Raw genomic sequence first — 13,019 nt, forward strand, 5'->3', positions numbered from 1 at the left:
CCGAGGTGAGGGGCAGGGAGCAGCGGGGGAAACAGGCCTGCAGCCGGCTCTGAGATGGCTGACACTGATGGGGACAGTCCCCCTGGCTCCGATGGTGCGTTGGTACCAGCGTCTGGGACAAAAAAAATTCGAATAAAAACACGGAGGCCTGGAAGCTCAATGTAGGGCTGCCTGGTCCCACCGTACTCCTGGCCGCGTGGCAGGGTGGGGGCTCCCTGGCCCAGCTTGCCCCCGGTCGCCCGGGGCGCATCCCAGCTGGGTCTCTCTCTCCTGCCCTGGGCACGGGCCCCTCATGTGGCAGAGCCGTGGCTCGGGCCCACCCAGTGGGTTACAGTGGAGGTGGTGACGTCGCGGGAGGTCGTGGGGACCCCAGGCAGAACAGCTTTGCGCGGTGGCCGGGGGACTGGGCACAGCTTGGTCCTCCGCACCTCCCCTCCCGTGTCAGCCTCGTGGCGGAGCGCCTCTGTTTCCTGCCTTGCCGCCGGCGCTGGCCCTGGGAGCACGGGGAGGCCTCGGTGCTGTTGCCTCGGCACACGCCTGCTGTCACCTACGAGCCTGGCAGCGCTGTGGGATGCTCTGGCCAGGGCCCCGGCCCTACCGCCTTGACAGGGACCCTAACCCTGGCATGAGCAGGCTGGGCATGGCTGGGCAGCTCCCTGCTGACCTCAGGGACGGTGCGTGTCACAGCCGGGACAGAGGGGAGTTTACTGTGGCTTCAGAGCCAGGCTGGCCACCTCCTTCCCATACCACATCCTCTTCCTTGGAGCGTCCCCTGTTTCCAGCTCTCGTTGCCCAAAAGGTCTCAGCGCGTTGTGGTGTTTAAACATGTGTCTGCCTCCTTGTGCCATCCCCCCCGACCCTGGACAAGGCTGCGTCCAGCTGCAGCCCCTCCTATCTTCGAGCAGAAAGTGGTGCGAGGAGCCCACTGCCCATGGGGACTCCCTCCCTCTCACAACACCTTGCCTTCCCTGACAGCTGCAGACTGGGCTTCTGTCTCCTGCTGTGGTCTGCTCCTGTAGGCCATAGCCAGCCTGGCCAGGTGCTGCCACCAAGCCGTCCTTGGCCTGATGGAAACCTGCTTGAGGCATTGCTAAGCACCCGAAAGCCTCCCCTGGAGGCAGTTCAGCCCACGGGGCAGACAGCCATCCCTGGCCAACACACCTGGTGAACACAAGAAGCACGTGGTGGGAATGGAGAAATGCCACCGGCTCCAGCTGCTTTCCCTGCCAGGGTGGGCTGGTAGTGCCTGCCCAGGGACAGAGCATTGGTGCAGGGGGAGTCAGGATGCCACACGCTGTGCTGAGGAAAGTCACGCCATGGCCAGGCTCCCAGTGTGACACCTGGCCTAGCACCGAGGAAGAAACTCCCATCCCTCGCTCCCTCATGCCCCCCTCCCAGGCCAAGTCTTCCCCCAGCTATTCCTGCTGCTGCCCTGCTCTTTCAGGCTCAACGCAGCACACCTTCCCCCAGCAGTGGGGCTTGTGGATTCCAGCTCAGTGGGATGGGGCTGCAGGACAACACGGAGCGTCACAGCCACCGTGAGCAGCCCAGCATGAGCCAAGGGTTTCCTCAAAGCAGCTCCTGTTCACGTCAGCAGGGCCAGTCCTGTGGCATGGATAAGCCCTTGCTACCTGGAGCTGTATCCATCATTGGCCTGCTCTCCCCACCTGGGCTTTGGTGCTCTGATTTCAGCAGGTGCAGTGTGGGGAAAGACAGATGGTGGAGCTGCGTGGCCGAGGGCAGTGAGGAGAAGCTGTGCAGCCAAGCATGTCTGAAATCAAGGCGCCTAGATGCTTGGCATGAATATAAAACAAAGTGACTATGTGCATGGGTTGGTAACATGCTTTCTGCAGATGATCTAGGGACAATGAGGTGGCCAGTGCATGACACAATGGTGGCCTCTACATCCCTGTGTCCTTGTTGCCTTCCAAAAGCTAACAGAGGGACTTTTGTTTGGCTTTGGCCCTTATCTGGGGAGGATGGAGGGTAGCAAAGCCAGCAGGTATGGCTGCTTCCATGTTACACTCTCCCTAGTGAGACTCATCTTTAAAAAAAACTTACTATCTGTTGGCACCAACTTGAGAAGTTGGGCCTGTGTCCCAGAGGGCTGCCCTTGAAGTTGGCTTTCAGTGAGCCTGTAAAACCTTGCTGCCAAAGTGGTTGGGGCCTAGACAGAGACAGGGAGGGAGTGGGGCTGGTTTAGGCTAGCCAGGAGGTGAAAGGGGTCTAACAGAGCCTGCAGCTGCCTGAAGGGCACCTCCAGAGGTGGTGGAACCAAGCTCCTCTGGCACTGGCAGACGATAGAACAAGGGGCAACGGCCACAAGCTGCAACTTGGGAGGCTCAGGCAGGACAGTGGGAGAAACTCTTTGCCCAGAAGGGTGGTGCAGACCTAGGATGGGTCCCTAGAGGTTGGGGATCTCTGTTGTTGGGAGGTTTCAAGCCTCATCTAGAGAAAGCCTTGACTGTGATGACCTGATGTTAGGGCTTTTCCTGCTTTGAGTGGGAGGTGGGGCCCTGTGGAGGCTGCTTCCACCAGCACTTGGCTGCTTTACAACTAAGGGGGTGCCTCATCCACCTGGAGACAGTAGGGAGGCTACCTAAGTCTGGCAGCAGCAAGGTACAACCAGCCCAAAGCCAGGCAGGTCTTCCAGGATGTCCCTCTGATTGAGAAAGTGGCTGGGAAAAAGAGTCAGAGGAGCAACAGAAGGGGCTCCTTGCAGCAGCCCTGGCCTGGCCTGCGGAGCAGCTCCCTGTGGGCTTGGATCCTGGGGGGAATCCCACAACAGCAGGGTCCAGCTCCATGAGGGCCCTTTAGGAGCAGCTGAATGCCATTCCTGGCCAGACTGAGGGCCATCTGACCTGGCCAAACAGGAGCTGAACGCGAGCAGGGCTGCACTCCCCAAGGCAGTCCCTTTAGCTTACCACATGCCCCCAATCACTCCTTAGAAGGAACCCTGTTCCCAGCATGATGCCAGTACTGTGACATCACAATGTCCCTGGTGACATCATCTCCATATCAGGAGTTCTTTGCTCAGGGTGGCTTTGCAGGGAGGCTTTTCCAGGCAGACACCTCTGTAGGGACGTCAGACCCCCAGAAGCCAGCAACAGGGGCATCACGGATGTGCTCTACCCAGAGAGGGAATGATTTTGGTCCAGCAGCAGCGAAGGTTGGCTCTGTGAGCGCCTTGGTCTGGCAGGGCAGCGAGATGGCCCCAATCCCCCTGCTCCGGCAGGTGAACAAGACCCAACGGTCCACCTCAGCCCAACGAGGGAGCAAAGCTCTGCCCACGGCAGTCCCTCAGCACAGCAGCAAGGCCCCCAAGAGCCCCTCACCGCAGCAAGGCCAGGTTCCATCACTCCAGCGCGGCAGTGAGCGACCTGAGAGTCCTTCGTGCCAACAAGGCTGGGAGACATCCCGGACCCCATCACCCCAGCAAGGGAGTGAGCAACCCCAGAGCCCCCCATCCCCAGGAGGCGCAGAGATCTCCCGAAGTCTCTCACCTCACACGATAATGGAGCTGAGAAGCGGGAAGTGCCTGATGCAGCCAGGAAGGCTTGCAGTGACATCCAGCCACTTACTGGTGGCTCTGCAGAAGACCCTTAATGCCCAGCAGGCAGAAAGCCAGAGGAGAGCCAGCAGCCGGCCAGAGACCAGACCAGGTCGGGAACCCCTGGCCCTGGAGGGCAGGAGTGCCGGCCAGCCAGCGGGCATGCAGAAGAGCGAGTTGTCCCAGATCAAGTCAGGGACCAGGAGCTCTGCTCTGCAGGGCACTGAGCCAGCCCCAGGGGGGACTGCCACGGTGCCCAGTGACTCAGCCCAGCTGCGGATCCGGCGGCCCCACAAGACTGTCATCAACCCCAAGGAGCAGGCAACCCAGACCGAGCCCGTTGCAGAGGTTTCTTCACCCCCCAGGGCCAACGTGGGAACCCAGCTGCCAGCGGTCCACTTGGTCCCCAAAGCTGCCCAGCGCTCCGAACGCAACCGGCGTGCTGCGTGCCAGGCTGCTGCAGCAGCCCCCAGATGCTCTCCATCCCCACCGGGGCCCCACGGCCCGGTACGCCCCAACATGGCTGTGCGTCCCAACCCTGCAGCTGCCACTGGCACAAGTCCCCTCTATCACCCCATGCAGCACTCTGTGAGCAACTCCAGCTACCGGTGCAGGCTGCACCAAACTGGGGGCCTTTCCCATGGGGCCACATCCCCCCTTGAGCCATGTTCCCCCACGGCCGGCATCACGTCCCCTGCCGCCTTGCTCTCACCACAGCCCACAGCAACCACCTTGGCCCCTCCAGACCCTAGTGCTGGGGGTTCATCGATATACAGAGCTGCAACCCATCCAGAGGATGAGTCCGAGTACCGCTGTGCATTCCATCAAGCAGCAGAGAGGATGCAGAGAGCCATAGGGTCCATGGAGGTGGACTCGTCCCACCGGAGCTCGCTCCGCCCAGCACTGGCATGTTCCGCTAGGTCACAGCCTCTTGCAAAGGATAAATGCACCCAAACCAAATTTGTGCCTGAGCTTTTGCACCACGCTGACAGCCACCCCAAGGACACACATGCCCACTACCCCTGCTGGAGCCCAGCACTTACCCAGCCCGAGTTTGTATCCAGAGATTTACCTGCCAGGGCTTTGCCCAAGCTTGGCCCCAACTCAGCTTGGTGGTCTTTGCTCCAGCCAGACATGGAGTACATGGAGAACCAGACACCCGTGCACCTCGAGTCTCCAGTGATGGGCAACAAACCAAGCAACGCTGAAACCTTCTCTTTGGAGACAGATATGTTCATAGAGGTTGTGGCCAAAGGCACAGCTGGCTCCAGCAAAGATGTGGACAAGCCGATGTCACTTGGCAGAGCATCTGCCACCATCCTCCTGCATGAGGTGAAGTCTGAGAGCTTCAGCTCCAGCTGTGAAGCAGAAGAGGTGGTCAAGCCAGCCACAGAGACAACAGCCGCCAGATTTAGTGCTTTTTTTGTAGGTAAGTTTGGCCAGTTGACCAAACTCACTGGGGCCTTCCTGGCAGTGTGGGTGGGTCTGTTCTTGGTCCTACTGCTGGAAGGATGACCAGTGCAGCAGCTCTGCTTTGCACTGGATTTGGTGAGGAGGGGGTGGACGGGCTTAGCCCCCAGCAGATCCAAGGGCCTCACTCACTGTCCCTGCTGGTGAATTAAAGAAACAGTGGCAGGGTGCGGTTCCAGCTCCATTTCCCCTCTCAGTACCTCCTTAGCGTGGCTGTGGGTGGTTTCCCCCAAGATAGATCTCCCTGGCATTTAAGCAGAAGCAGGAGGCAGGCATGCAGTGTTGCTGGGAATCCTTTGAGGGAGGTGACAGCCACCACCTTTTCTTGGCTTGCTGCCCACTACCTGCCGTGGGTACTGGTCAGTGCCTGTACAAGCACCAGACTTACGCAGCAGTGTGAAAAGGATGTGCCTGACACCTCCAGGCTCTTCTTGCATGCAGCCGAGAGCAGGCTGTGTGCGAGGGCGCCCATGCACTGTGTTTCACTCTTCCCTGATCCTGGAGGGACGGAGCATCCTACATTTAGAAACACACTGCTGCCTACAACTGCTTCGACAAAATAATCCGTCTGGCTGAGTCTCTCAGAATAGCAGATAAACGGCTGCAGTTTTTACAGAGACGGTTGGAAGTTAAATAATATCACACTATACCGAGAGTTGCTTGGCATGTTGCATGCCATCATGACATCTTCCATCGCATTTCATTTCAGCTTCTCCTTTGGGACATGTTGCCAATCAGTCTCATGTCTGCATTTAGCCTTGGATACAGGCACGAGAGTGATGGGGAACAAGATCAGGCCACGAGAGTCCTCGTGAGGTTTAACCAGGAGAAGTGCAAAGTCCTGCACCCGGAACAGGAAAACCATTTGTGTGAGGCTGGGCTGGGCTGGGACCAGCCTGAGTAGTGGAGCTGCAGGAAAGGGCCTGATTGATAGTTACAGCAGATAGCAGGTGAAGTGCAGTGAAGAGGAAGCTGAGAGGGGTCTAACAGAGCCTGCAGCTGCCTGAAGGGCACCTCCAGAGGTGGTGGAACCAAGCTCCTCTGGCACTGGCAGACGATAGAACAAGGGGCAACGGCCACAAGCTGCAACTTGGGAGGCTCAGGCAGGACAGTGGGAGAAACTCTTTGCCCAGAAGGGTGGTGCAGACCTAGGATGGGTCCCTAGAGGTTGGGGATCTCTGTTGTTGGGAGGTTTCAAGCCTCATCTAGAGAAAGCCTTGACTGTGATGACCTGATGTTAGGGCTTTTCCTGCTTTGAGTGGGAGGTGGGGCCCTGTGGAGGCTGCTTCCACCAGCACTTCTGTGGCTCTGTGCTATCTGACCCTGCTTTGAGCAGGAGGTTGCACCTGAGACCTGCAGGTCCTCCTAACCTGGATTAACCTATAACCCTCTGATCCATGATCCTATGGCCTATTGACTGGCTCTGCATGGTCTCTGTCCATCAGTGCTGCTCTGTGCTGCCTTGGCTGACTCTAACACGCACTCTCGCTCATGCTGCTCTTGGAGGCATGGGCATAGTTCCCTGCAGTCACCCTTCGTCCCCTGGGCACAGCCAAGACCGGCCTGCCACGTGCAGGGAGCACCCTCACAACCCAGGGCTGGGTACTTTGTATGGTCCGCACATGGCTTGAGCACTCCCTTTTCCTTCCATGATTTGGGCAGAGAGGCTTGGGTTGTAACAGGAGCTGTCTCAGGGCTTGTAGGAACTGGCACATCACTAGGACACGAAGCAGTGCTTGTGCAATGGAGGTGACAGCTCCACCATGAGTTAAGCAACAGAGAATTCCCAGAAACCCCCCATGTGGCATGTTGAGGGAGATGCTGGTGGGTCAGTACCTATGTGTCTCAGTTTCCCCTTTTGCCAGTTCATGGGACATGGCTGTTGCCCTTGCTGACAGGTCTTGTGGAGGAGCACAAGCAGGAAGGAAAAGGCGAAGAGGCAATCCTATGTTTCAGGGAGGTATCTCAGGGAGGGTGCTGGTGCCTGTGGGAGCAAAGCCCATTGTAAAGAGATGCACAGAGCTCAGGGAGGGGCAGTGGGACCCTTCATGCTCTCTCCTTACCTATGTCGTTACCTGTGGAGACATAGTGTGGGCCAGCCTTCTCAGGGGTGTCCAGTGCTCTGGGGCCAGCATCTGTCTCTGGGAGGACGCACAGCTTCCCAGCTCCATGGCATCCTGCAGGACAGGAGCAATGCCAAGTGTGGGGCTAATCCCTCAGTGAGGCTGGGGAGGCATCCTGCAGACCTCCCCCCGGGGCCAAGGCCGAGAGCTCGCACCACTCTGGGGTCAGATCTCCCCCAGTGCCCGCTGCCCCAGTTCATTCTCTTGCCTTTCTGTTCCAGACGTAGCCGACGAGCAGCACCCTGACATCCTTTGGTGTCTGAAAGGTGAGGCTCTCCCTCATCCAGATGTGGGCTAAGCCTCTGGTGGGAGATCCCTTGGGCCACACATTACTGTTTCGTTCTCAAGAAAGCCTGGCTGACAGGCAGCAGGCGCTTTTGTAGGGCCTACACAAACCCAGCATTTTGCTCCTGCTTAACTAAGCTCAGGATTGTCAGGTCCCTCCTGCATTTTCCTCAGCCACAGCATGGGGAAGTCACTGGGGTTGCAGCAAGACCCTCCTGCTCAGGTCTCAGCAAGTGCTGTCCCCATTAAAACAGGAGCTGGCAGATGAATTTTAGCTGTAGTTTAGGCACAAATCATTCTGCTGAGTGCATGGAGCGAGAGCAGCACACCTGGGGTGGTAACAGCAATACAGCTCTCTCCAGAGCTTCCCCGGAGCATTGCTGTCTTCTCTGTTCAGCTCCCATCTCTGCCTCCCTCCAGCCCTCCTGACTCATTTCCCAGCCTGTTGCCAACTGTAAGAGGAGAAGGGGAGTCCTAGGAGCCCCCCAAACTTTCTGCTTTCTGCTCTGCCAGCCGGTGTATGTGCAAAACACAGGTCCCATCAGAGATGGGCCCTTGGGCTAGCGCTGACCTGGTGGTCCTGGGGGGACACGGGGAACTAGGAGGAGAGCTGGGGCTCAGACATGAGCCCTGGAAAACCTCAGCTGCTACTGATGGGAAAACTTGCTTCTCCTCCCTCCTGCTCCTGCTCTCCACCTGCTCCTGATGCAAATCTCTTCCTTCCTGACCTTGGCTCTTCTGCCCGACCAATGGTGGCTCCAGATGAGGAGGTAAGAGGTGGCCTGCTGTCATTTTTCCTACTGGCGCGGTCCCCTTGGCCAGGCTGTGGTCACCAAGCTGGGCAGGTTACTCGTCCTGGCCTCACTGGAGTCTTGGGCAGGCTCTTCCCGCTGAGCTCAGAGACCGGCAGCTGGGCTGAGACTGTGGGGTGGGAGCTCTGTGTCTGGGGGGCTCCTAATTCCCCACTGCCACAAGGTCCCCAGGCCTGCCACCAGCCCTGGCACTGGAGACTGTCAGCACTGACTGGTGAACCTTTTGCAAGGGATTTGCTGTGGGTGACGCATGATGAGGTGTGGGAGGGCTCAGCTGGGGGTGGCTAGCCAGGTGGCTTGTCAGGCCACCATGGCCAGTGCTTGGGCATGTGATGCCTACGTAGATGGGAGAAACACCCTTTCTGCTCACATAAACATGCAGTTAGGTATCTTGTAGGTGTGCAGGGCCTGGGCTGGGCTGTCCTCCTGACACCCAGGGTAGCCACGGCCAGTAAAACTGACACCTTTGGGACAGGGCAGGGCAGGCATCTGGCACAGGCAAATGTATGGGAGCTTGAGGCAGGGCAGTGGAGGAGGCAGGCGCCAGCTCACCAAACCTCCGTCATCCTCTGTGGTAGCTTGTGTCACTGCTGGAGATGCTAAGACCTCTCTGTGCAGCACAGAGGCAGGATGGGGGCAAAGGCCCAGCAAGGCACTGGCCATGCTAGGGAGTTACCTGGCAGAGGGAAAGCCCTGCCAGCACCCACACACATATGCACCCCCTTCTCAGCCCTGCTGGGACCTCCTAGGCTTGTGTGTCCAGATGGCCATCCCCACTGTTAGGATGTGGAGCTCAGCAGCATGTATTGTGCAGGGTCAGCAAGCCCGGGACATACTTCCACTGCCCACGCAACAGCTCTGTCCCTCCACCGCTGTCCCTCTGCACTGACTCCTTTGCGCCAACCGTTCAGAAATGAGCTTCAGCCCTTCAGCCCTGCCGGTCCCCCTTCCCCGTGCACCGCGCTAGTCCCTCCGGGCTCTTGTCTGTCAGTCGCACTTACCTGCCGCTGCCTGCCCGCCTCCTCGCTCTCTGCTTGGCTGGGACGAGGCACGCTTGGCTTGCACGGCCCCAGGCGCTTCTGCTCCAACGTACTGGCATGGAGCTCACGCAGCTCCCGAGCTCAGCACAGTCCTGTTCCTTCCTCCTCCTAAGCAGTGTCTGTAGTTGACGCCAGCACGAGGGCTTGACATGTCGGGAGCTTGGGCCTTGGCAGCCCCTGGTTGCCCTGGCCCAGACCTGGAGACCAGAGCTGCCTGCAGAGAAACAGCCTGGGTGGGACTGAAGCGAGGGCTAGGTGACTCTAGAGCATGGCTTTGGGGTCTGGGAGACCCTAGAGCACAGGTTTGTGGGCTACTTGGTGATCTTCAGGGATCCAGCATATGGAGAGATCCAGGCTTGGGCAGACCATAAAGTCTCAGATCAACGGAAGGAGGGGAAAAGGTGACGTTCAAACCCAGGGCTTCCAAGGCTGCCACCCTGAAAGTGGGGCCTTAGCCTGCTCAGTGCCCAGACAGTGTTCAGGATGCCCAGAGAGGATTGCAGGGAGGGTAAAAGGCCTGGGGAGCAAGGAGGATCCTTGCCACAGGCAGGCCTAGGGCTGTCCCTGGCCCCATGGGGAGCAAAGCCCTGGGCTGGCACTGAACCGCAAAGTGACACCCCTGGGTGTCACCATGCTGCCGAATGCTCCCATGCGTCTGGCAGCCATGGGATGCACAATGCGTGATGAGTAGGTATCTGGCCTGGAAGTTGTTCAGCTGGCTTAGAGGTCTTCAGAGGCTGGGAGCTACAGCTTCTCTCCCTGGCTGCTGTCTCTGCACGGATGGGGGCATGCTTGGCGCAAATGTCCTTCCCGGGGCTGCTCTGCCCTCAAGGCTCTTCCCTCTGAAAAGTGCTGGGAATTTTTATTTTGAGCCCTTGATGGTGACTAGGTGATCCACTCTGGGCAACATTCTTCCAGTGAGTCTCAGCACTGGGAAGGCCCCAAAAATGTACCCGTTGTAACTGAAACAGCTAAAAATAGTGGTTCTCATGGAGGACGCAAAAAGCAAGGCTGCAGCCTCTGAACCGGCCAGCGTGTGAGAGGACCAGGCAAACCCCGCAGCCAGGGGTCGCGTCACAGCCTTGTCTGCAAGTGCTTTACGTGCGCAAGCCTGGACTCCTGGGTCCTGCTAGATAGAGCCTGTGCACCCAGTGAGCTGCAACGCAGCATCTTCAAGACTGGGGCTGTGCGGTAAAGATTTGGGTTGCTTCAGCTCTGATGTTGGGCTCCAGCAGCTGTCCTGTGGCCACTATGGCCCTGAATCTTCCTTTACTGAAATCCTTATACGCAATTTGAATGCCTGCTGGTGCAATCACAACAGCCTGGAGCTGTCTCAGCTCAGGTAAGGGACCGGCCAGACCTGGGAGCAGAGATGGATGCAGGCATAAGGGAGCCAGTGTAGGACCCATCCTAGGGCTGCCATGGGCAGGCGGGGAGGCAAGGGGTTAACCTTCCCTCACCCACCGGATGCAGCATCCTGGGATGGGCTCTTTCCATCTTGTTTTGGTTTGGAGGAATAAAAGCCTTGGCAGCGCACAGCCTCTTCCCAAAATAACTCAGCCTCCCATGATAATTATAGAGCTCTGGCCCCTGGTAGTGGCTTGCTGCAGCTTCCCTTCCCAGCCAACTCCTCCTGGCCTGGCTGAGCCTCGGCTGGACAGGGCTGCTGCTGGGGAGAGAGGCCCATTATCAGCTCTCCCAGCTGATAACTCTTTCCCTCTCTGGCCGGCTCGGTCTGCCGGCCCCAGTGTCCAGGAAAGCTGCTGCTGGTGCGTGTGAGGGAGGCTGGCCTGCTCTTGGGTCCCTCAGGGGACCTGACCCCTCCTTGGAGCCAGCCCTTGGGCACCACCAGCCTCCCTCCACGTCGCCGCTACTTCTCTTGCGTCATCCCAAGCAAAAATGCAGCCCAGGCAGAGAGAAGAGGCCAGCCTGTGGGAGAATGACACCAGCCCTGGAGGAAGGAGGGATTGACCTGTCCCCTGCCCCAGCTGAGGGACCAGCAGCAGTCCCCTCCTTGGGCGAGCAGAGAAGTTATGCATTTGGGGCTGGGGTGCCTCAGGGGGATGGGACTTTCCTCAGCCCAGAAGGACTTTCCTTGCATGGGGAACAGGACCAAGGGCAGTCACAGATGGGCTGCCCTGTCCATCTCACTGACGCTGCTTGAAGCTCATGGGCAATGTGGGGCACAGGCCCCCAACTTTGCCCTGATACAGACCAAATCAGAGGGTGGGAAGCACCCCCGAAGCCTCTAGGCCAACCTGTGCTCAGAGCAGAGCCAGCTCCAAAGCAAGACCAAGTCGCTCAGGGCCTTGTTCAGTTGTTGCTGGAGTAGCTCCAAGAATGGAGATACCATCACCCCTGTGCCCTGTCCAGGCTGTGTATGGACACTCACCTCTGCATTCTCCTGCATCCTCCACCCGTGCATGGATGGAGCATGGCCCTTTTAGCGCCAGTAATAGCTGCTGCAACGTAGCCTGGGTTTGGCCTGCTCCCTCCCTTGCGTCCCTCCCTCCCCCTCTGCAGCGCTGATCCCATCAGCTTTTAATGCTCTATTTAAAGCCCAGGCTGCAGCTTTTCAGCCGTGTCCACCTCCCTCAGCTGGGCACCAGGCTTGTTAAGTGAACTCTTGGCCCACTGGCAGGTCCTTGAGGTTGTGCGCATTGTCCTCTGGCACAGCTGAGAATGCCAAGCTCATCTCATCAGTGCCCAGGTTTGCCTTCCCCTCTGCTCTCAGGTAGGGTCAGTATAATCCCTTAGGGAGCAGGGCTGGCCCTTGAAGGGCACAGGGAGATGAAGATGAGCTACTGAAGCATTTAAGAGAGTAATCCCCAGTAATGCTACATCTCAGAGGAAAGCGCTCACTGTGGGGATTAGAGACTTAAATATCTATCATCACCTACCTGCCCCTGCCTGCCCTCCTCTGCCCCTTAAGCGGGTGCTGCTGTGGGTGCCTCCACAGCCCTCCCCAACCCCTTCCCTTCCCTCCCTGCCCCAGGCCCGTTTAAAACCCCTGTTTCCGGCATTGGAGGCCTAGATCTGGCCAGATCCTCCAGGCATTGCCCAAGCCTCGGCCACAGCCGGGCGAGGAATCGCTGCCAGGCAAACGGGCTCGTTTCCTGGCAGCCCCAGATGGATGGCAACTGCGCTCGGCTGCTCAGGTTCCCACGCGCTCCCTCGCCACGGATTTTGCCTGCATAGATTATTTACAGGAATAAAAATAAAGAGCCGCATGGAGCCATCTGGCCATGGCCTGGCTAGCGCTGAGTGCGCAGGGAGCGCGTCCTGCCGTCGTGGGCAGGCAGTCGCTGCTGCTGCTGCAGTGGAGAGGGCTCCAGCTTTTTGTGCAGGGAAAATCACTGGCTTCCTCTTGTACGTAGGGAAACTGAGGCACAGAGGTCTGTAAGCACAGCAGCTCCTGGGGGGGAGGTGTGCAAGGCATCGTCCCCCCTGCAGCTGGATGCTCTCAGCTGTGCATGTCAGAAGGAGACAAGCCTAGCCCTTCCCCACGCGGGACTGCGGCTCCCCCGCGATCCCAGGGTCTTGCCCGGGCACTGGGCTCAGCCGCTGTCCCCATGCTGGCTGGGCTCCCATGCTCGGATCGTCCAGATCCGACGGGTTGTTGGACGAGGAGACAGAAACTTCCTGTCGGAGTCACTCGCCTCTCGCTGAGCAAAGGGGCTTCTGCCTTTTTCCCAGGCTGCTCACTGCTGGGAACGGCTGCTGCAGGCCAACATTTCCT

The sequence above is a fragment of the Struthio camelus genome, chromosome 16 (assembly GCF_040807025.1).
Source record: "Struthio camelus isolate bStrCam1 chromosome 16, bStrCam1.hap1, whole genome shotgun sequence".
Classification (NCBI taxonomy): Eukaryota; Metazoa; Chordata; class Aves; order Struthioniformes; family Struthionidae; genus Struthio; species Struthio camelus.